General features: G+C 43.0%; 1 long non-coding RNA gene across 1 annotated transcript in view; it reads right to left on the bottom strand.

The window, feature by feature from the left end:
* Positions 1-4,069: 4,069 nt before the first annotated feature.
* LOC133378429 (uncharacterized) overlaps positions 4,070-23,569 on the bottom strand; it is a 45,850-nt gene continuing 26,350 nt past the window's right edge. The window contains exons 2-4 of the long non-coding RNA XR_009761022.1: positions 19,501-19,632; positions 10,102-10,355; positions 4,070-4,457 (exon numbers count right to left, since the gene is read on the bottom strand). This is a non-coding gene — a long non-coding RNA (uncharacterized LOC133378429). The remainder of the gene's footprint in view (positions 4,458-10,101; positions 10,356-19,500; positions 19,633-23,569) is intronic.

Here is a 23,569-nt window from a genome sequence, read left to right as displayed (position 1 = left end):
AGTGGGATTTTTGCTAATGCTACATTGCAACATCTGGATGGAAGTGATTGTCTACTGCGTGCAGTGTTGCCAGGGGAGCAGAAGCATGGCCAGTGGCTTTATGGATCTCACACTGCCACATGGTAAAATAACCACAGCTTATCACAGGAACTGTCAGTAAGAGGATTGGACTGAAAGATTCATATTGGACTGAAAGGCAGTTGAGAGTGTGTAGAGCATATGGATGGTCTGCAGCATCCAAGGTGATGTACATAAGAAGAGTACTGCTATATCAGACCAGTGGCCTGTCTTGTCCAGAATCCTGCTTTCCACAGTAGCCTACCAGATGTCTTTGAGGAAGCCCAGAAGCAGAACTCTCTCACTGTTGTTCCCCAGCAAATGGGCTTCAGAAGCATATTGCTTATGAAACTGGACTTAGCATACAGACACGATAACTTGCAGCCATTGATAGCCTTATTCTCTGTGCCTGTGACCCCTTTTAAAAGTCAACTATGCTAGAAACCATCTTCTGGTAGCAAATCCCACGAGTGAACCAAATGCTGTTTGAATCAGTACTGCTTTTTGTCTGATCTGAGTTTCCTGCCAGGGTCACTTCATGACTTCATGAAGTGTTCCTAGCTTATAGCAGGCGGGAGGCCTCACACACTCTCCTCACGGGCCTCGGCGGCGCGGAGGAGGAGGAGGAGGAGGAGGAGAAGCGGTGGTGGCTGACAGCCACGGCGTAGTATTCTCAGTATCTCAAGTCTGCCCCCTGCTGGCGCTGTACTCGGAGCGCACGCCTTACCTGCATGCCTTACCTGGACGCTACTTGGAATGCACGCCTTACCCGCATGCCTTACCCGGTCACGCCCTGCTTCAACAACCTGGCCAAGTACAAGAGTTTCCTGCGTTGCGCTTTGGGCCATCAGCGAGGGACCCCTGGGCGCAGCAGTTGCTCTGCTGGGACATGTACCCGGAGTCGAGCCGGCCAGCCCCCACTGACCCCAAGCATATCCAGCATCTCCGTAGCCCCATGGCGGCTAAGGAACCCGAGCGATAGGCAAACGAGAGGGGCAGAGTGCGGGGGTGGAGGGCGCTGCACAACGTGCTCACCAGGATGCCTCGTGGCTTCAGCAGCAAAGATGTGTTTTGTTTCCATGCCAAAGCTGATCCATCCGTGAGCTGTTTCATCGCCTCTGCCGAGCGGCTAGCTGTCCTTGCCCTCCCTAGTAGCCACCGTGCTATCAGGCTACCTGCTTCCATTCCAGCTGCTCATGATAAGACCTGTAATTTAAGAACTGGTGCCTGAGCATGCTTTTCTCTTTGTTCTTCCTGGGCACTTTTCCCTCATGTGTCGTGCATCTTACATTGTTAGCCTAAGAGCAGTTATTTAACTTTTGTAAATTGTATTTTGTAAATTGTATTATTTTATTGATGTATTTTATATTGTATTTTTATATTTGTGCTTTCTGTAAGCTGCCTTGAGGGCCTTTGGCCAGAAGATGGGGTATAAATAACAACAACAACAATAAAATAATGTAGTGTTATAACAGAGGGAGCAAGCCTTCTCTCAGTCCACATTCTCTACGCCATGTATCATTTTAGAAATCTCAGTTTATGTTACTCTCCCTTACTCACTAGATTCAGCATCTGGCTACTTGATCTAGATTGGGTAGGGGAAAACCTGTGGCCCTCCAGATGTTGTTGGACTCCAACTCTCATCAGCCCCATCCAGCATGGCCAGTGCTCAGGGATGATGAGATCTGTAGTCCAGCAACATCTGGACCATCCAGCACTTTCTCACCACTAGCACTGTCTCTGCATAATGCTTTGCCAAGGAAAATCAGCCTGGCCACCTCGCTACTGACTTTTAGGAACTGGTTAAAAGTCCTTTCCATTTAGGCAAGCATTTGTACCACTGGTAGATGATGGTAGGCTGGTTTTAGCTGGGCTTGTTCTTGAGGGCCTTTGTTTCATTCTTTTCTTCTGCCTGCAATTGCTTTTATTCACTCTTTTCTTTCTTTTTCACAGTTTGTTGTTATTTTTAAAAGATTGTGAGTTACTGTGACAGACCTTGTGGGCTGGGAAGCAGAATATGAAGTTAAATAAAGCCCTCTTTAGATATACAAAAGAAAGTGTGTGGGCTTAAAGTGGGGAAGGCATGGCATACATGCAAGCCACATCCCCAGTGTGCTTGCAAACACTGACTCCCTTGGCGTGTCCAGCTCAGAGGTCTGAAGGAGGATTCTAACTGTGTTCAGGTCTAACCTGCAATCAGGACCCTTGTATAATCAGGTTTCCTGATCAAAGGGAGGATTCTAACCCTTTTCAGCCTTCAGCCACCCCAAACTGACAAGAGTTGCCTCTGGTCTAGCAAAAGGGAGGCTTCCAAAAGGAATGCAAAAATATTCCACAGAAGGGTGCAGAGACAAATTCATTCAGGTTTATTTAACCCCAGCTCTTCATTGAGCATATTACGCCCAGATCTGTCAGAGTCAGAAATAGGAACCTGTGATCTGTTGCCTCTTTAGGCAGTCATCACAAGTACTTTTGTGTGTGTGTCAATACTGCCATCAAGCACACTATTTACTGTTTCATACAAGTGTTTGTATGAAAGAGTATACACTTATTGATTTATATTGTGTACACAGGTACACAGACTGTACACTTGTTGAACATTACATGTTAATAGCTGTGTGAGGGTACAGCCCGACTATTGTGTGCACAGATGAGCAGGCTGTGCACTTGTTGAATGTGATGTGTGAACACCCCTTCTTTGTCCAGCCTTTAAAGTCACAAGGGTCCGAGCTGATACTGAATCTAGCAGCCTTAACTAGTACAGAGGAATGAGCCCTCTCCTGCCCATGGCAGTCTTACATTAGCTATCTGACTATAGGAGTGGATGCTTTCTGATGGCTTTTCACATTTTGCTGCTTTGTTGGGGGCAAAAATGACATACCATGTCACCCATGGATGTAGACAGGATGCTTGTGGTGGTGAGGCTGACTACATGCCCTCTGAATCCTTGCCCATCATGGCTGATGAAATCTAGTAGGAGGGGATTGATGGGTGGGTCCAGGGAGTGGTCAATGTCTCACTACAGGAAAGAATTCTGAACTGGTGGTGTGGCCCCTCCTGAAGACCTCCCTTAATCCAGAGCTTTTAGAAAACTGCCATCCAGTCTCTAACATTCCTTTACTGGGCAAGGTGATCAAGAGAGTGGTAACCAGCCAGCTGCAGGTATGTCTCCTTTGGGAGGAAGAACAGGATATAAATTCAGAAAACAACAACAATAACAATAACTCTGTTTCCATCTACTGTCTTTCTTTACCACTGCAAGATCCTCCTGGCACACTGAACAATCATATTTGTAAATCCTAGTAGTTTCTTTTAAAGAAATTAGTAGGTAGGCAAGAGTTATCATTTGTTGGGGTCGGATTAAATGACCGACTACCCTTTTCTGACCTAGAGTGCAATCTATAAATATTTAGTGACATTGAAATAAAAAGACAGGGAAGCAGGATGTTGCATTGGTCGTCCCTCCTTCCCCCTCCCTGGGCAAGAGGGACCCAGATAACAGGGGAAATATTGGTGTCAGAAAGACAGATGATCAAAATATGTATCTATATCAAGATACAGAGAAACATTAGGTAGTCATCAATCATTAATGGAATCTGGAATAGATGAGATTGAAGACGATTATTCTGTGTGTGTGTGTGTTGTTTGGACGATGTGTTAAGTCAAATAACTCATGAGACATGTTAGCATTCATGTCTTATACTCCTTTTGTTAACAGGTTAGCACTCAACCAATTCACATATCCGAGGCTTTATTCATTATTAATCAAAAGAGTTAAAAAGTCGATCCAATCTGGTTATATACAGTAGTTCTTGTGGTTTTCAAACCTTTAAATATTTAATGGTGTCATCGCTTTCCCAGTGGATGTCAGCCAAGCAGAATGCCTGGTATAAGAATCCCACTGGGTTTTTTTAAAAAAAGAAAAGAAAAGGAAGAGAAAAGTAACAACTCCAAAAAAGGGTAGTGTTTTTTTTTAAAAAAAAATAAAATAAAAATAAAAGCAAGCCACACTATTATATTACTAATATCATTTTCTACAGAGATTATTTCAAAATCTAAAATGGGCATTACTCTGGTATAAAAGTTATATCATAGTTTTACATACACACAACTATAACATGTACATATAAAAAACCCTTTAACATGTATACGCATACAGTATATGACACTAACTTGACCACTTTTCGTAAACATATGCACAAAAGAAATTCCAGTCCAGTTCATTCTCAATATTGTGATTAGCAAAAGTATTATCCTTCATAGATGTGATGAAATAAATTCTAGTTCCATGAAAGACTATGCAATAATAAATCTTTATTATTTATGGTTAGTCTTTATGGTGCCACAAGATTCTTTGTTGCTTTCGGTGCAGCAGGCTAACACACCTATTCCTCTGGAAACTGTAAGGAACCAAATGAAATGTTAACAAATTATGACATGGATAATTTTTTTTATAACAAAACAACTGGCGTGCGCATGTGTGCAACCCCCCCACACACACACACCGTACACATCCCAAGATTCTGGACCTCTTCAAAGTAAGTCCCCACTGATTTTGTGCAAGATGGTCAATCCAGATGCCATAATGATCTCAGGCCAGGGCCTGAGCTAAGGGATGTTTTGAAAGGAAACTAGGCAGCTGATAGAGAAACAGCAGACAGATTTTTAAAAAGGAAACAGGCAGGCAGGTAGAATAAAGAAAAAGCAAACCAGACATATGAACTTAGATGGAGGCAATGAAGTGGTAAGAACAGCAGAAACTTGCTGTGCCCCAGATGTCACCTGGAAACATTTATATTCAAGGCAGGTCAAGGAGAACAAGTAAGCGATTTGGGGGCAAATCTTGAGCCTGGAAAGGATATGATCCTTGAGAGTCGCGATTGAATTTCACCTACAGAGAAAATCCAAGGCGCATTTGCAAGTCTGTCCTCAGGTGGAACTAGGGCTAATAAAAGCAGCCTCACAACATCTGCAATGCTGTGCAGGGTGTGTGTGAAATTAGAGGGGACATTTTGCCATCCTGGGGTCCTTTGGCAGGAAGGGCAGGATACTAATTCTAAATAATAAGCAGTTGCTTCACAAACATTCCCCCAAATTTGTCAGAAATTCTTTACTGAGAAATTTCAGCTCACTTTATTTTGAAGTGAAACTCTTTTGTTAGTTCAGGATGGTGGACAAAGGAAGCAGTGGGCTAAGAGAGGAGGACCAGGGAGAGACAGGCCAGGCCTGTTGTTTCCTTTGACAATATTAAACTAATACTAAGCACCGTTAACATTATACCCATAGTTGCACCCAACATTTATGGATTGTAAAACTGGGAAGGCCATTTTGCCAAATATTCTTCAGAGGGAGATGGAAATTCTCCAGCAGTTCATCAGGGGCCTGAAATATTTTCAAACATTTGTCAGAAAAGTCCTTGGATCAGTCCTAGGTGAAATGTCTAAAAAATATTGAAGTAAAGATTATGTCAAAATTAGCAAAGACTCTTTCTAGTCTAACTTCAAGGAGCATAAGTTATACCAAGCAAAGGGTCCCTGGTTCAAGTCCTACATGAACCCCAAACAACTTGGGATTTTTGGCACAATCCCCAATAGTGTAGATTGATGTAAAAAGGAGATGTGCTCCAAAGATGAGGGTAAATATTTCCTTCATGGTATTATAAAGTGGCTGGACAATAATGGTTCTGCTCCAGAATAGGCAAGGTCTAAATTGTCCTAGGTTAGATTTCAATTGGATTTAAGTGTGATTAACCTTCTCAGAGTTGGGGCCAATTTGTATTATAAAAAGACTAATCTTTAGGGGAAATTCTCTAAGTTTGGCAAGGTGATCGAATCGTGCTCTTTAGAGATTTGTTTTTACATATGTTCCTCCTCTCATGCTCCATTCATTATATGAGCCCCTGCTAGGGTTACCAACCGCACTTTTTTAAGAGTACATATACTCTTTTTGAGATGGTGCAACAGCATACTCTTACTTTTCACTTATCGAAGCCAAATGTACTCTTTTTGAAATGACAAAATGATGGTAGCGGCCCCTGCTCCATATTCCTCAGCCATCTGAGGCCTGGTGGATGGCAGTGTGGAGTAGAGCCTTTTTAGTGGCTGCACCAGCACTATGGAATGTCCTCCTGGATGAGGTTCACCTACTTCCAACACTTTATGGTTTTAGACATTTGGCCCCAAACTGGTTGTTTAGGAAGACATTTAGCAGAAAAAAGCTTCTTCCCCTGTTGTGAATATGTTAAGGCCATTTTACTTTCTTTGAGCCTTCCCCCTTTTTTCTTTTTAGTTTTATGGCTTTGCTGTTTTTGTTGAATATGGGTTCCTATTTTTTGTTTTTGTTTTATGATGTTGGTATTTTCTAATGCATCTTGTGGATCTGGTTGTGTTGTGTGGATATTTTATTACTGTAAGCCATGCTGAGCTTCCCTTTTGGAGAAAATGCAGGATATATGTTTTTAAATTAAATTAAATTAAATTAAATTAAACAGCCTGTGTTAAGTGTAGGACATGCCATCTTAGGATGGGCTGCTGAACTAAATGTTTTTAACTTTAACTTTAAATTGAATAAATGGGCTCCTTTGGGAGGAAAGATTGGATAAAAATGTATAAATAACAGACAGACAGACAGACAGACAGACAGACAGATAGATAGATAGATAGATAGATAGATAGATAGATAGATAGATAGATAGATAGATAGATAGATAGATAGATAGATAGACAGATAGATAGATAGATAGATAGATAGATAGATAGATAGATAGATAGATAGATAGATAGATAGATAGAAAGTCACAATTTATTGCAATTGTTGACAAAGGTAATTATCAAAATGAAAAGAAAGGAAAGTTGATAGGAAAAGCACTAATGTTTGGGCAGGTTGAGAAGACTGAGCAGCCCAAATAAGAGCCAATTTGTCAAGGAAACAAAGATGTTTTCTTTTCTTTAGCTGATCAGCTAGCATGGTGGGCTATCTATCCATTGTACTGCTGACCGGGAGACCTGGGATTAAGGGATAACTTGGGTTCCCAGGCCAGGCCCAACGGAAACTTGAGTTTATGTATTTAGTCTTTGAACAGCAGACAAGGTCACAGTTCAGTACCACTGAAGAGCTATTCTACTGAAGAGCCCTAGTTGTGGCTCCAGAGGACGGATGCTTGTCTGCCCATCTGGTCAAAGGTGAAGTGCCCTAATCATGCCTCCAGCAAGGTAGAAAAGATGAAAAGGCTTGCAGAGCGAAGTGGAGGTAGAAGAAGGGCACCCTTTCAAGTCACTGTGAAAAGAAGTGCAGTCCTGATGAAATGCAGCCTCCTGAAAGCAGCTCAATGAACTAGCATCAAACAGTATATACTCCAATGTATGTGTTACCTCTGATTAGTTTGTGCCAAGGGAGGGGAGCAGATAAAAGTTTCATAAATATGGGGGCATTATTTGGAGTCTAATTATTTTTTTAAAAAAACCCAGCATTTTTTAAAAAAAACTCCAGGAATATTTCAGAATACAGACATTCCTTTAGAGTAAATGACACTTCAACCGCAGCACCATATAATACCTAGATTTCTAAGAGGAAGCCAAGCAAACATGAGCAAAGAACAGTTATTTGTATTCATGGTTTTGTTTTGATTCCGAGTTTAGATTTCTCCAGTAGAAAAAACAACAACAGGTTAACCATTAAGCCATAAGACTTGCAAGAAGATTATTACTCAAGAATAAGTGCACACAGGATTGCAACCTTAGACAGAAGAGGAGGTGTATCAATTTCCTTTTACCCCAAGATGCATAATCATATCTGCAGCCTTATAAACCCCAAAGGCCTTTTCTGACATAACATTCCCGGCTAAACAAACCATAGTTTATGAAGCCAGGAACAAGCGCCAAGTCTGCACACTCCCCCTCTCCTCCTCACTTCATGCACTGACTTTGGTGCTCTGATACTGCTCTGTTTAAACCACATTCCCTCGTTACATTCAATACCCAGCACTATGGCACAAATGTTAGCTTGTTGACCAACTTTAACCACAGTTCAAGTTCATAGTTAGTAAACTGATAACCTGTGCGCCTACTCAGTCTGCTGTCCAGGTATTAAGCAGCGGATGGGCGACTTCAAGGCCCTTCCTATTCTCCCTTCTTAGATTTCTTCATCTTTAAATTGGACTTTGACCTGGACTGAAGAGCCCTTCAGGCAGAGAATTTTTTCAAACAGAGGACTGCCCTCTAAAGTAGTGTAGAAGTCCTACAGTATGGGCACTCTATTAAATCAGGAAGTTTACGACAAAGGTGGGCTTTACCCTGGAGTACATCACATGAAATTCAGTGGACTTACTTCTTCCCAAAAGGCAAAGATAGAAAAAGTTGGGACAGTGTCTAATCAGGAACTGTAAAACAGTGACTGTACCTGGTAAATAGAGGCAGCTAGAACATATGGTTTACATATGTTACATATGTCCTCAGCACCACAAATGAAATATATTATGCAACAAATGCAACTATGATTATTTTGGGACAAAATATGGGGTGGAGAATGCCACTGTCTTGGTGCAGAATTTAGATTACCTTGGTACAATTTTTTTCTTTTGTTTCCAAACTCAAAGTATGCACACCCCTGATTATAAACAATATCACACAACAGAGCCACTGGGATATTTTCCTGAGCCAAGCTGAGCTTCCAACAGATATTTGTCCAGAACTAACCAGAGACTGACTGCAACTCTGAAAGACCAAAAGGACAGACTTCCCTGAGGCTGCAGTCCTATGCACACTGAGATTGATCCTCACTGAACACAGTGGACCTTATTCCTGAGTAAACATTCATCTGATTGCACTGTGAATTTGGAAAAGGGCCATGGCTCAGTAGCAGAGCATCTTGTTTCCATGCAGGAGGTCCCATGTTCAATCCCCGGCATCTCCCAATAGGTCTGGGAGAGAGCCCTGTCTGAAATTGTGGAAAGCTGATGCCAGTCAGTGTAGGTAGTATTCAACTAGATCAGCCTTTCCCAACTACTGGGCCACCAGATGTTGTTGGACCACAATTTCCATCTTTCCTGACCATTGGCAATGCTGGCTGAGGCGGATGGGAGTTGTGGTCCAACAACATCTGGTGGCCCACTAGTTGGGAAAGGCTGAACTAGATGGACCAATGCTGTGACTCAACATAAGGCAATTTCCGATGTTCTATGTTGGGGTGGGGAACCATTTTCAGCCCAAGGACCATATTTCCTTCTGGGCATCCTTCCACAGGCCACAGGCCAGTGGCGGATGGCGCCAGTGGCAAAAGTGGGCAGAGCAATGAATGTAACATTTCCCTTTGTACAGAAGGCTGGTTTCTACACACACTCCCACATCCCTCCCTCCAGGAAAGCAAAGCATGATCAGAATTCAAGGACACGGCCCAGCCAAAAATGAAAAAGTCTCAAGGAGGGTAAGGGTGGGAAAGGGCGTGTGGCTTGGGGAGAGTCTCAAGGGCCAGACAGAGAGGCCTGGAGGGCCGCATTTGGCCCCGGGGCTTAAGGTTCCCCATCCCTGTTTTATGTTGATTGTGGGATGCACCAGGGTGGGAAAAAATATTGTCTGCGTATAACTATTCTTTCCCCAGATTGGTTCAAATGTGAGGAATAAATAAACAAAGAAATAAAATTGTAACTGTTCCTAAAGAGTTCGGAGAAGAGGTTCTCCCCCTCCACCCACCCCCACTTTTGGTTTTCACTGTGTTGTTCACGCTTGCTAGACTCCCACCTCCCTCAAATGCCAGCTCTCACCCACCGCTCTTCTGATTCACATCTGTCTCATGATAACTTCTGTCGCTTGCCTGGCTGTTCCATTCTCCTTCCCTCCCTCCCTCCTCTCAGACCACAGGGGCTGCAAGGCTCCACTCCGATCACCACTTTCTCAGTGTGGCACTTCCTCCGGCGTGTCGCTCTCTCGCAGGGTGTTTATCTCTCTGAAGGACTGCTACTATAGATAGAATCAGTGAAACTGTATCTGTCTAAGAGCAGATGTGTACCTTTGCCACATCATCTTAATTGCCCTGCTGTGGCTCACCTACCAGAAGTCTTCCTGCTTTTTCTTTCTTTCTTTTTTTCAATTTTGCAAATGATTAGTTGAAAAACAGCAGGACGGAGACTGTAGGCACAAGCTCATCTGGGATCATTTAAACTTGCAAGCCGAGAGATGCTTCTCGGTCCCTAACCAACTGGACGTTTCCGTCGGTCTTTACAACTGAGTCTCAGATCTTCATTTTGTATTGAATTAGGGAAACACGGCAGGACATGAATTCTATCAAGGTTTCCAACGATTGCTCTGAACCAGGGGAATAAACAAAAACACCAATTAGCACATCTTAGGAGACAATACTGTGCACTCTTACTTGGAAGTAAGCCCCATTGAACTATGTAAGAAGTACTTCCAAGTTAATAGGCATAGGGTTAGGGCTGAGTAGATGACTGCATGTTCTTGCTTAATTGGAAAGGGTGTTGCTTGCTTGTTTTATAGTCCGTGTGGGTGTTTTGTGATAATTAATAAAGCATTTCAAGGAAGTTCTTCAAAAAATATTGCTACACACAGAGTTGGTATGAATATAAGAGGATAAGAGCCTTACTGGACCAGTAACCTGACCTCACTGCCACCCCAATCCAGCCCTGTCCGGGTAAACTGCAGTGACACCATAGGAAGGTGCCTTATACTGAGTAAGCCCATTGGTCCATCCAGCTCAGTATTGTCTACAATGACTGGCAGTGGCTTTCCAGGGTTTGAAACTGGGTTCTCTCCCATCTCCCTACCTGGAGATGCCAGGGATTGAACCTGAGGCCTTTTGCATGCAAAGCAGATGCTCTACCTCTGAGATACAGTATCTACTAATTTCATAAGAACATAAGAAGAGCCTGCTGGATCAGGCCAGTGGCCCATCTAGTCCCCCATCCTGTTCTCACAGTGGCCAACTGGAATCAGGAGAGTCCCTTTGCCCCACCACACACACCACTATTATCATGGCATGGGCATTGTGTGGGAGCAGTGGCATTTGCTGGTCTGCCTCTGGTGAGAAAACCTGATGCAGAAACTTTACAGCAGGAAGCTACTGTGGAACTTTTCCGTTTTGGTGAGACATAAGCCAGAGGCTGCTATTAACAAAGCCATAGCAAGGGCTACAGGGATGAAGAGGAGAGATTAAACTGAAAGAAGAGTAAAAGGACAAAAAGCTAATGAATGCATTTTGCAGATTGGAGAGCTGAGATAGTGGTTCATTTAAACCTGAATATCTAATACAAGCCTAGGCAATCCCTCATAGAACTGACTTCTAGAAGCTGTAAAAAAAAAAAGTATCACGCTAGAGTCCTGCTATTACTTTGCAACGATTATAGGAGGTGAAAATATGAATGCTGTTTGAAAGATAGTACCATTTCTTTGATGCATCAAAAAGCACTCTGCAGTAGACTACTACTTTAGTAGGACACTTAGAGTCAAAGCTAGTGTTTGACTATCCTCCTAATGTCATATTACAATGACAGAAGCTCTAGATATATCAATTTAATATTACTTCAGAAAAAAATTGGACAACGAACAACTTTTACAGTTTTTTTAAAAAAGAAACCTGAAATGTAGAATATAGTTGAAAGGGTAATCATATTCTTCTGAGTTAAAAAAAATAAAGAACTTGCTAGTTATTTGGCAGGAAAGATTTTGAATGAGAAACTTGGCTAACAAGAAAGACGTTACACAATTAAGTGCTTCCTCTACTACCTAGAGAAAGACACTGCTAGTAAATGTCTTCTCACTTTAATTTCATTCACTGTCTATTACATCACACCAGAGTCTGATCTACACTAACCAAAGTTGCTAGCTTTACTTTATCAGTCTTTGGTGGACATCAGCTGGATTATAGTATTTCATGTTAATCCCCCCCAAAAAAGAAAGAAAGAAAGAAAGAAAGAAAGAAAGAAAGAAAGAAAGAAAGAAAGAAAAAGAAAGAAAGAAAGAAAGAAAGAAAGAAAGAAAGAAAGAAAGAAAGAAAGAAAGAAAGAAAGAAAGAAAGAAAAAGAAAAATGACTTGCCAGTACTTATTTCTTGAAAGCAAGAATTTCTAGGATGTTTCTTACTGGGTCTGAATATCTAATCTTGTATTTGGTCTCTGGGAGCAGCCAAAGATGTTTCTAAGATTCATCGACATGAGTAAGAGTTGCAGAGAAATCATCCACAGTGGCGGCACAAGGACATTGCAATAGGGGAACAAATGAGATTGTGGCTCTCTTGGTCTTGGGCAGTGGTAAGGAATCCATGGCCCTCCAGATGTCCCATCATCCCTGACTATTGGCCGCGCTGGCTGGGGATAATGAGAAAACCTTTGGGGAGGGGAGCTGTGCTACTGCTGCTGCCACTTGTGAAAAAACTGCTTTAGAACGTCTCCTCTGCCTGCAGAAAATCAGTGAAATGGTTCTCCCTAATTTCCCTGCCCACAAATAGAGTGAAGAATTCTGGAGGGCCATTTTGCACAAGGTTCTACCTAATTCAAGAGAGCCACAATCTCATTTTGTTTCCCTATAATGTTTGTGTGGAGCATTACCCATCTAATTCTCTTCAAGGCCAAATTTGGTTGATTTATGAACTTTCCCTCTTTTAACCCTATTTCAAACCTGTTGTTTCTAAATTAAATGTAGTGAGATGTAGTGGACCATGCCCTACAGGCCTCCCGTAAGTAAGCGTGGTTCGGACTGCATCTGAGTAGCTTCACATTTTATGTAACATCAGGGAGGCAGGTGAATCAGATTAGGAAAAGCCTCACACTTCCAGGTCTTTATAGGTCTCAGTAATGTGTTCTGCCAACTGGATGGGTCTTTTGTCCTGAGCACTGACCTCTCAGGGATCAATGAGAATCCTGTTGCAGAGTTCTGCTCCCAGTACAGTGCATTTTTAACTTTAACTTGGCCATTGTCCAATCCAGGCACAAAGAGAGTTTGGGCAGTTGCCAGACTCCTGTAGTTCTGGGGAGCTAGGTTTCTCTTTAAAGGGGGAAGGGCCATAGCTCAGTAGCAGAGCAACTGCTTTGCATGGAGAAGGTCCCAACTTCAATCCCTGGCACCTCCAGCTAGGGCTTTGAGAGGCCTTGGCCTGAAAACCTGGAGAGCCAATGCTAATCAGTGTAGACAGTTCTGAGCTAGGTGAGCCAATGGTCTGACTCAGTATAAGGCAGCTTCCTAAGGGTGTAGAAAAGGAATGAGGCAATATTACCAAGCCCAGGGAAAGTCAGATTCAAGGCGCTGGTTTTGATCTTTAGTGTCCTAAAACTTGGGGCCAAGATATCCCAAGTTCCTCACTTTCCAGCATGAACCAAAGGAGGACAATGAAAATGCTTAAGGGTCTGAAGACCAAGTCCTCTGAGGAAGGTTGAAGGAGATAGGTATGTTTTGCATGAAGAGGCAATGAAGACGCAACATGATAGCCATCTTCAAATAACTGAAGAGCTGTCACACAGATCAGTGGTTCCCAAACTTTTCCCCCAATGAACCACTTGAAAATTGCTGATCCTCTTGGTGGATTGCTTTTTTCTTCCTGTTTTAGCAATGGCAATGCACTCTGCCAGGTGCTGTACTATTTTTAATTGTATTTATATTGCTTATGTTAAAATTTGCACTCGAATGCCCCCAACTTTAATACAACAACTGCAATATAATAAATAAAAATACAATTAAAATCAATATGAATATTTTATATGGAGAGGCCACAGACCACCAGAAAGATGTTTGCAGACCACAGTTTCAAAGCCTCTGACACAGAGGATGGATCGAATTTTTTTTCTACTGTTCCAGAGTTTATTTATTTATTTATTAAATTTACATTTTATTTATTTATTTTATTTATTATTTGATTTATATCCCGCCCTTCTTCCCAGCAGGAGCCCAGGGCGGCAAACAGAAATGCTAAAAACACTTTAAAACATCATAAAAAGACCTTAAAATACATTAAAACGAAACAACAAAAACATTTTTTAAAAAAGCTTTAAAAACATCTTTAAAAAGGATTAAAAACATATTATTAAAGAAAACATATTAAAAGCAATTATCCCACCCTTCCTTCCAGAAGGAGCCCAGGGCGGCAAACAAACACACTAAAAACACTCAAAAACACCTTAAAAACAGACTTTAAAATATATTGAAACAAGACATCCTTAAAAACATTAACACAAAACATCTTTAAAAACATCTTTTTTTAAAAAAAGCTTAAAAACGTCTTTAAAAACATCTTAAAAACTAATTCCAACGCCGACATAGACTGGGATAAAGTCTCTACATAAAAGGCTTGTTGAAAAAGGAAAGTCTTCAGTAGGCCTGAAAAGATAACGGAGATGGTGCCTGTCTAATATTTAAGGGGAGGGAATTCCAAAGGGGAGGTGCTACTATGCTAAAGGGCCGCTGGCCATGTGGTGCAGAACATAACACTACGCTGCAGGGTGACTTGTTGGCGACACCCTGCCCCAGTGAGCAGTCATGCTGCTGCATTTTGCACCAGCTTCAGCTTCCAAACCAACCTCAAGGGCTGCCCAACATGGAGCGCATTACAGTAATCCAGGCTGGAGGTTACCAGTGCATGGACAATGGTGGTCACGCTATCCCGGTCCAGGAACAGCTGCAGCTGTCTTACCAGCCGAAGCTGGTAAAAGGCACTCCTAGCCTCTGAGGTCACCTGGGCCTCTAGCAACAAAGACAATCCAGGAGCACCCCCAAACTACAGACCTGCTCTTTCACAGGCAGTACAACTCCATCCAAAGCAGGCAACTGACCAATTATCTGAACTTGGGAACCACCAACCCACAGTGCATCCATCTTGCTGGGATTCAGACTCAGTTTATTGGCCCTCACACAGCCCACCACCGAGTCCAGGCAGTGGTCCAGGGATTGCACGGCCTCTCCTGATTCAGATACTACAGAGAAATAGAGCTGGGTATTGTCAGCGTACTGCTGACACCTTGCCCCAAATCTCCTGATGACCACTCCCAAGGACTTCATACAGATGTTAAACAACATTGGGGACAAGATGGTACCCTGCAACACCCCACAGCACAACTGCCAGGGGGCCAAAAGACAATCTCCCAATACTATTCTCTGAAAATGACCCCGCAGGTAGGATCTGAGCCACTGTAAAACAGTTGGTCCAGATGGATACCATGGTCAATAGTATCAAAAGCAGCTGAGAGATCAAATAGAATAACAGGGCTGCACTCCCCCTGTCCTTCTCCCAATAAACGTAATCCATTAGGGTAACCGAGGACAATTCAGTCCCATAACCAGGCCTGAACCCAGATTGGAATGGGTCAAGATAATCTGTTTCATCAAAGAGTACTTGCAATTGTTGCGCCACAACCCTCTCAATCAACTTCCCTAAAAAGAAGGTATTTGCAACCAGTCAGTAGTTGTCACAAACCAATGGGTCCAGGGTGGGCTTTTTCAGGAGCGGTCGGATCAATGCCTCTTTCAGGGCAGCTGGGACAACTCCCCCCCACAATGACATATTGACCACACCTTGGATCCACTCTGTCATACCCCCTCGGCAAGCTTTAATAAGTCAAGAAGCACAAGGGTCGAGAGGACACGTTGCTGGTCACATTGTCAGAAGCCTTGTCTACATCATCAGACCGCATCAACTGAAATTGATCCCAAGAAGTTACAGCAGACATTGCAGGGAACACCTCACTGGGGTCTACAGTAAATGTAGATGGGGCATCAAGATTGCTATGGAGGCGAGCAACTTTACCTTAAAAGTGCCTTGCAAACAATTCACAGTGGGCCTCTGAAAGGTCTAAAACTCCATTTCCTGGAGTTGTCAACAGACCCCTGACCAGAGCTTGGAAAAGTTACTTTTTTAAACTACAACTCCCATCAGCCCCAGCCACCATGGCCACTGGATTGGGCTGATGGGAGTTGTAGTTCAAAAAAGTAACTTTTCCAAGCTCTGCCCCTGACAATATGGAAAAGCTCCACTGGATGGCTACTACGGGATGCAATAGAGGCAGAGAAGTGGGCCTTCTTCACTGCCCTCACCACCAGACAGTAGGCATGGTTATGTTTTACTACTGCCTGATCAGCCTCACAGCATGTCTTTTACCTCGTGCACTCTAGCCGTTCTCCAGCCTATTTCATTGCCCTTCGTTCACTGATGTATAAAGGTGCAAACTGGGCTCCACAATGCTGGAGAGGGCTCTCAGGGGCAACCATGTTAAAAGCCCAACAATTCTCATTGTTCCACAGTGTGGCAAGAGGTTCAACAGAATCACCTGGTTTTTCTACTGGGAATTCCCCCAGGGCATTCAGGAATCCTATGGATTCCATTAGATTCTGGAGGCAGACCATCTTAATCTGTCCACTACCCCTGCAGGGGTGGATCATAGCTGTAAGTCTAAACTTCAACAGGAAGTGGTCTGACCACAACAATGGGGTGACATCCATCTCTCTATCTCCAGACCACCCCTTCCTCCATCTGGAGTAAAAGCCAAGATAGTGTGCCCTGCCCTATGCATTGGGCCAGTGACAACCTGAGACAGCCCCATGGTTGTCATGGAGGTCATGAAGTCATGAGCTGGAATACTAGAGGCAGCCTTAGCATGGACATTGAAATCACCCAGGACTATTGTGCTGTGCTCCTCCAATACCACAGCCAAGATGGCCTCCGCCAGCTTGGTCAGAGAAGCTGCTAGATAGCAGGGTGGATGGTACACCAGCAGCAACCCTAGTTTACTGTCTCCTTGGCCTGACACCAGGTGCAAGCCTTCACAACCATCTCTAAGACAGAGTGGTTTCCTGGTGACAGAGATGGAAATTCTATGGACTACAGCAACCTCTTTCCTTCGTCCCTGCAGCCTGTGCTGGTGTTGCACCGAGTAGCCAGGTGGGCAAAGCTGCATCAGATCAACTCCTCCCAACTCACTCACCCAGGTCTCAGTAACGCACACCAAATTGGCACCCTCATCCATGAGCAAATCATGGTCCTATTGTGTATGATCTGGTGCTAAACAACAGCACACACAGGCCAGGGGGCACAGCAGATGAGCAACCAGAAACCTGTCCATGGGAGGAGTAGGAGTGAGGATAGATAGCCTAGCTCACCACCTCCCCATGGCTATACCTCCCTCTACCCATGATCACTGAGACTGGGATGGCATCACCCATGTCCTTACCAAGACTCCTTCTAAACACATGACAAGGACACAAGAAGAGCCCACCAGCAAAACCTACCTGAACCAGTTATCCCAGTATGCCTCTAAGAGAATTGGGAACAACCAGACCCACTCAATATCTTTCATACAGAGCACATCTACTCTCCCCCATCTCACTCCCAGGGAAGGGCAGCCTTTTGCCAATTGCAGGCTCTCACTCTGAAGGCATCTGGTGACTTTCTCCTGTCATTCAGTTCACTGCACAGGCTCTCTCCCTGTGCAGGAACGACACATGTGCCGTACGCCCTCCGCACTACCAGTCTCTTCCAGACTGGTTTTTTAAAAAAAATATAAGGAGGTAGAGTCCTGGCCCTCGGGACTCCCTCAGGGCAAACTACATATTACACACAAACGTGTGGAATGCAGCCTAAATTGTTGCATTTTCAGAAGAGAAGCAGCTCCCCACAAGTCCCAATGTGGACGGAGAAGCTTTGGATGGAAGGAATGGCTCTCCTTTTGAAAGGCCATTTTCCTTCCAGATCACAGCCTCAGATACCTTCTCCGGCAACAACATTTGCATTACAGGTTTGCCTCCTGAGTTTACAGCGCTATAGGGGTGGGTGGGAATCAGCTTGGGGAAGCATTTGCTGAGAAAATGGCTGGCAGGGAGAGGGTTAACCTCCCCATCCTCCTCCCCCCCACACACTTTTCTGATCAAAGACACTTTTTATCCTTGAATTATTTTCCATTGCATTTTGTGTCACTTTGTGGTTTTGCTTAGGGTTTTTTTGTAAAAAAACAAAACGAAGCATTGATGTCTTTTCTTTATCAAAGAGATGTAAGCTGCATCTTAGCATTGCTCTGTTTTATACATCCTTGTTAACACCTGTAACCAAGAACAGTTGTTACTGGGTTGTTGGTTTGTACCACAGGAGAAGCCCATAATGCAAAGGCATGTTTCAAATCACTTGATGAGTGAACCATGAAATGTTTCTGGCAAAGGATGCCGCAGTGAAAGGGTTATTGTTAGAAATTATGTACATACATTATCTCGTCTCTCATAAATTGTCTAACCGGCATGCCTGAGTGGCAAAAATCTCCAAGGCCAGATATAATCTAATTCAGGAATGAAATTATGTAATATAAATTATCTGCCCTAAAAACTGAAAAAATGATCTCACCTAGTTATTAAATTTTAAGTGGCTAGCACTATCTTTCTCTGTGTCTTTGTTTAGCCAGCACCTCAACTATATGTAAAATTCATTGTCACCACCACCACCACCCTCCTCCTCCTCCTCCTCTTCACAATTATACTGTGATTTAGAATGTTCAAAGCACGTTGCATACATATTGCTACCACGATCCTGTGAGGTAGGTCACTATTATAATTCCCATGTTGCAAATAGGAGGCTAAGGCCGAGAGGATGTGGCTTGCCTAAGGACACCTAGTCAGTTCAGGAAAGATAAACCAGAGACTTCCTCATTTGTAGCTCAGTCTCTTAGCCTCTAACTATATGTACATCTTAACTACCTGTGCTGCAGAAAATGACACATTTCACTGTATCACATGCCCCTCTTTTTGATCTCTATCACTCCCCTCTTGCAGTTACCCAGTACTATTAGCATTTACTTATGTGACTCCATGGTTATAAAACTTTCAGAAAACACTGGGAGAAGGGACCACAGCTCAGTGGGACAGCACTTATGCTTTGCACAGATGATCCCAGAATTATCCGTGTTAAAAAGATCCCAGATAGCAAGGGGTCTGCTGGAAGACCTGGAGCACTGCTTATAGTCACAGTAAGCCAGGCTTCCACAACCTGGTGCCCTCTAGATGCTTTGGACTACAACTTCCACCAGCCCCATCTAGTCAGAGATAGGTGTCAATTCTGATTGCTCTTCATTTCTCATTTTCCCAGTCTTCAGTTCAGTTCTTCACATTTTCACATCAAAAATTTGTGATTTTTTAAAAAAGTTCTCATCTGCAATATATATCCATTTTTATGCAACTTACCCCAGTATATGCATTTTTGTATGTTACTTGGCTGGAGACGTGCACTACAAAATTCAGAGAAGCACCAGTTTTGAAGGATGGGCACGTTTGGTTTGCTTATTGATTTGGGAAGCGCTAAAGAGGTAGGTTCCCCTTTAAATGCAAACAAACAAATTTCTCTCTCCTCCCCCATTCCTATAGCCAGCACAACCGTATTGACTAGGGCTGATGGGAGTTGTAGTCGAAAACATCTGGAGAGCACCAGATTGTGGAAGATTACAATACTGGGCTAGATGGGCAAATCGACTTACCTGGTATAAGGCAACTTCCTAGTGATGGAATTATATGGAAGCTGCAACACTGATATTAGCAGTTGAATTCCATCAAGCCATCAGAGCCTTGTCCTCCTTTGCATCTGGACACCAGATCTGCACTGCTGAGAACTTAGACAGACAGCATTAACAGGATCAAAACTATTTCTGCACTGTGTTTCTGCAGAGGCCCCAGTGACGCAAGAAAAAAATATGAAATGTTTTGAGGAAGACTTTGCCAGTGTTCTTCCAATGTTCTGGCCCTCTGATCAGTTTAGAACATGGTGCTTATCAGAACTCCTACACTCTGGGTGGATGAATGCAAAGGAGGGCAGAATCCCTGTTCACTGAAATCAGAGGAGGGAACCTCAGACCTGTACTCCAGGCCTCCCTGTCTGGTCCCTGAGACTCTCCTGAGGCCATGCCTTCTCCCAGACTACACTCTGTCCCCAGGACTGCAGCTCTCACTAACCCTCATCTGCACCCTCCTATAGTGCTTAAGCTTGGTGGAGGATGAAGAGGTGTGTGTGTGTGTATAAACTTCTGTTTTTGTGTGACTACAATGTAGCCTCCTATACAAAAGTCAGTCACATCTGTTGCTCCACTCCCTTTTTGCCCTGGCTCTGCTCACCACTGGGGTGTCTCTCAGAAGGTTGCCTACAAGGGGATATGGCCCTCAGGCTGAAAATGTTTTCCCACCCCTGTTTTAAATGAAGAATTTGAAGTGGTACAGGCTGTTTTCTTACACTGCATGAAAACTGCTTCTACAAAATCCCCTTCTTCACAACAGTTAAAGGTACAGAAGCCCTGATCACCTTTTCATTTGCCATATCTGCACTGCATATAACTGATTTACAGAATATTACATGGTGCCCTTCAGATATTCTTGGACTACAAGTTCCACCAGGCCTGACCATTGGCCATGTTGGCTAGAGCTGATGGGAGCTGGAGTCCAACAACATCTGGTGGGTGTCAGATTGGGGATGGCTGGACTGCTGGCAACAGCTGTTCAAGTCTCCAGGCAGATATATTTCCTAGCACTGCTATCTGAGAGCCTTGATGATACCAAGGATTATAGCTGGAACCTCCTCTATACCAAAAATGTCTTGTTCTTCTGAATTACAGTACCCTGCTGGCAGATGAAGGGGGTGATGATCCTGATTTCTCTCTCTCTTTCTCTCTCATTGCCTCCCCTAGATTTATGTATAGATGTGATGTAAGGTTCTGTATATATTTTTCTAATTATGTTGTGGTGTGAAGACAAATTGGAAAGAATGTATAGATCACCTGCCATTTAGAAAACATGCTGTCATTTCTGTGACAATTTATTGCAGAGTCAATCAGTGCTTCCACATTACAGGAATGGAAGTTGACTCCATGAATTTCACCAGCATTTCTCCTGATCCCTGCCCCCCTGAAGACAGGAGAAATAAGAAGCAAAGCTTCTCTTACTGTTTACTGGATGGGCTGACTTGGCCCTAGGCAGTTGTTCATTTAAACATACAGCTGGATCCTCCCAGCATGCTCCTCTCCCCCTCCAGCATTCTATCTCTCAGGTCCCTCTGCTATCCAGGCACTGGGCATCTTGTTTAAACAGTGATGTAAGCACATAGAGCCCATTGAGTATAGATCCCAAACTCAGGCTACAATCCCTCACCTGGGACTAAGCCCTATTGAACACAGTTGTGTTGCCAATGTTCTGAACCCTTTGATTTGGTGACATATATATTGCATAGTTTAGGCAACCTACATTGGTCTCTATGCAGGTAGGTGGCTATGCCAATGTTACGCCTAGCTTGCAAATGGTACTCCTCACAGTTTAATGATGAAACAGGATGAAATGGGCTTGTGGGTGAACATGGAGTGCAGGTTTGCCCACCACATCAAATTCTGCCATCATCACATCACCACTATTGCTAGGGCTTTTAAAAAACCTTCATCCAATGTCAAGAATGTTTGGGGTATATATTCTACCCCAATGTATGGTGCGCTGATATCTTGACCCCAGATAATATTTAGGTCTGTGGTGTCAGAAGAGGTGTGCTTGACAACACCCAAACAACCAGAGCTAGAAAACACTTATTCAGAGGAAGTAGGATGTTTCTGTCCATTGGACTCCAGTCCTGTTGTTGATCTGACCATTTTTCTACGACAAAACTGGGGTAGTTTTACTATCCCAATACACTACTATTGGTTGGGGTAGTAAATACACCCCAATGCATTTCTGAGACATTTAATGCCAAATGTGTTTTTTTGTTTCCAGAAGGATAACGGTAAGTGGTAACTGGCTGAAATTTGGGGATGTTGTACGGGTGACAATTTGTGACAATGTCTAGAAAGACTACCCTGTAGGGCTACTTATGTGTAAATTGCACAATTAAAGCTGTGCCGGCCGTAGGGTTTTGACCCACAACATTGGATAAAGGTTTTAAAGTAATGTGCAGCTCCATCCACCCACTTATGGCATTTCCCCAGGCCTATGTTGGGCAACACAGGGAAAGAATGGCATAATTGCTTCTGTGACTACAGGCCTGCACTCTTTTCATGGTCTACCATAAGAAGATTCCAGATAGACAAAAGAAAGTACTTGCTCAAACAGCACATGATTAAATGATGTGGTTTGCTCTCACAAGGGGGAGTGATAGCTACCAACCTGGATGGCTTGAAAAGAGAGTTAGACAAATTCATGGAGAATAAGGTTAACAATAGCTTAAAGCCCTGATGGCAGAGCTTGGAAAAGTTATTTTTTAGAACTACAACTCCCATCAGCCCCAGCCAGCATGGCCACTGGATTGGGCTGACGGGAGCTGTAGTTCAAATAAGTAACTTTTCCAAGCTCTGCCTGATGGCTATGTCCTTCCTCCACTGTGGGAAGCAGTGTGCCTCTGAATGCCCATTGCTTGGAATCACAAATGGGGAGAGTGCTGGTTGGACACTGTAAGAACAGGACATTGGACTAGATGGACCTTTAGCCTGATCCAGCAGGCTCTTCTTTTATTCTTATTAATAAGCGCCTCACTTGAGACCTTTGAATATATTGTTTGGTTGTCTCAAAGATAATGCACAGTCTGACCACTTTAATCTGGTAGATATATTTTTAACAGCAGTCAAAGTCCTAATTGCCTCAAAGAAGCATTACCCTAGGGTACTTGGCTGGGTCGGGGGGGATTTCCCTCCAGTAGACGCATTGAGACAGAAATGTTAAATTTGGCTAAAATGACCAATTTTGAAGGTGGGAAGACAAAAAAGACAAAACTTTGAGAAGCTATAGACCCAGTTAATTGCTGACATAGTGTGCTGATATAGTATTATATATTTCTATGCATTGTAATAAAGATTACAACATATTTTCCTTTGATAAAATATTACAGGAAAAGAAAACTATGAATTTGTATATGGTACATTTGTTTTTATATGTAATGTGCATTTTGTTTCTATTTATCATTATTCTGCTTGATTTATTTATATTGTAATAATAAAAAACTGTCCACCCTACCTCCTATTGCAGAAAATGAAGCTTTATGTGTATCAATGGTAATATATAATGTAAAGTAACTTCAATTACCAGGAACCTTTGGAAGGTTATCTATTACTGCTTGGAAATCCACAGTTACATTTATTTGATTACACTTTTTTGATTAGTTTGATCAATTTATATTTAAACACACACCAGGAAACACAGCTTTCTTCATCATATTCTGGCCAATATTTCTGCTATACACCTATAGGGCTACTGTATAAACACAACCTCAGAAGCTTTTCACATAAAATCTGACCACCAGAAGTTCACTTCTGATCTAAAAAAGGAAAGGCACATTTGTAGCCTTTACAGCTGCAGACGAAACCAAGTATACCTTGAATTAAAACAACTAGAAAACAGGACAACAAAAACCCGATACAAAAATTGCTTTTTTTTTAATATTGATCACAAAACCAGAACTTCCTGTCATGGCCAAGCCAAGATAATGATCACAAATGTGTTCTCCAGATCAGGATCCTTGAGGGTAGGCTGAACTGGAATTTGGAGAAGGTGGAAGCCCAAGATCTGCTAACCAGGTAAAGGCCGAAG

The sequence above is a fragment of the Rhineura floridana genome, chromosome 2 (genome assembly GCF_030035675.1).
Source record: "Rhineura floridana isolate rRhiFlo1 chromosome 2, rRhiFlo1.hap2, whole genome shotgun sequence".
NCBI lineage: Eukaryota > Metazoa > Chordata > Lepidosauria > Squamata > Rhineuridae > Rhineura > Rhineura floridana.
This window is presented reverse-complemented; position numbering and strand designations above follow the sequence as displayed.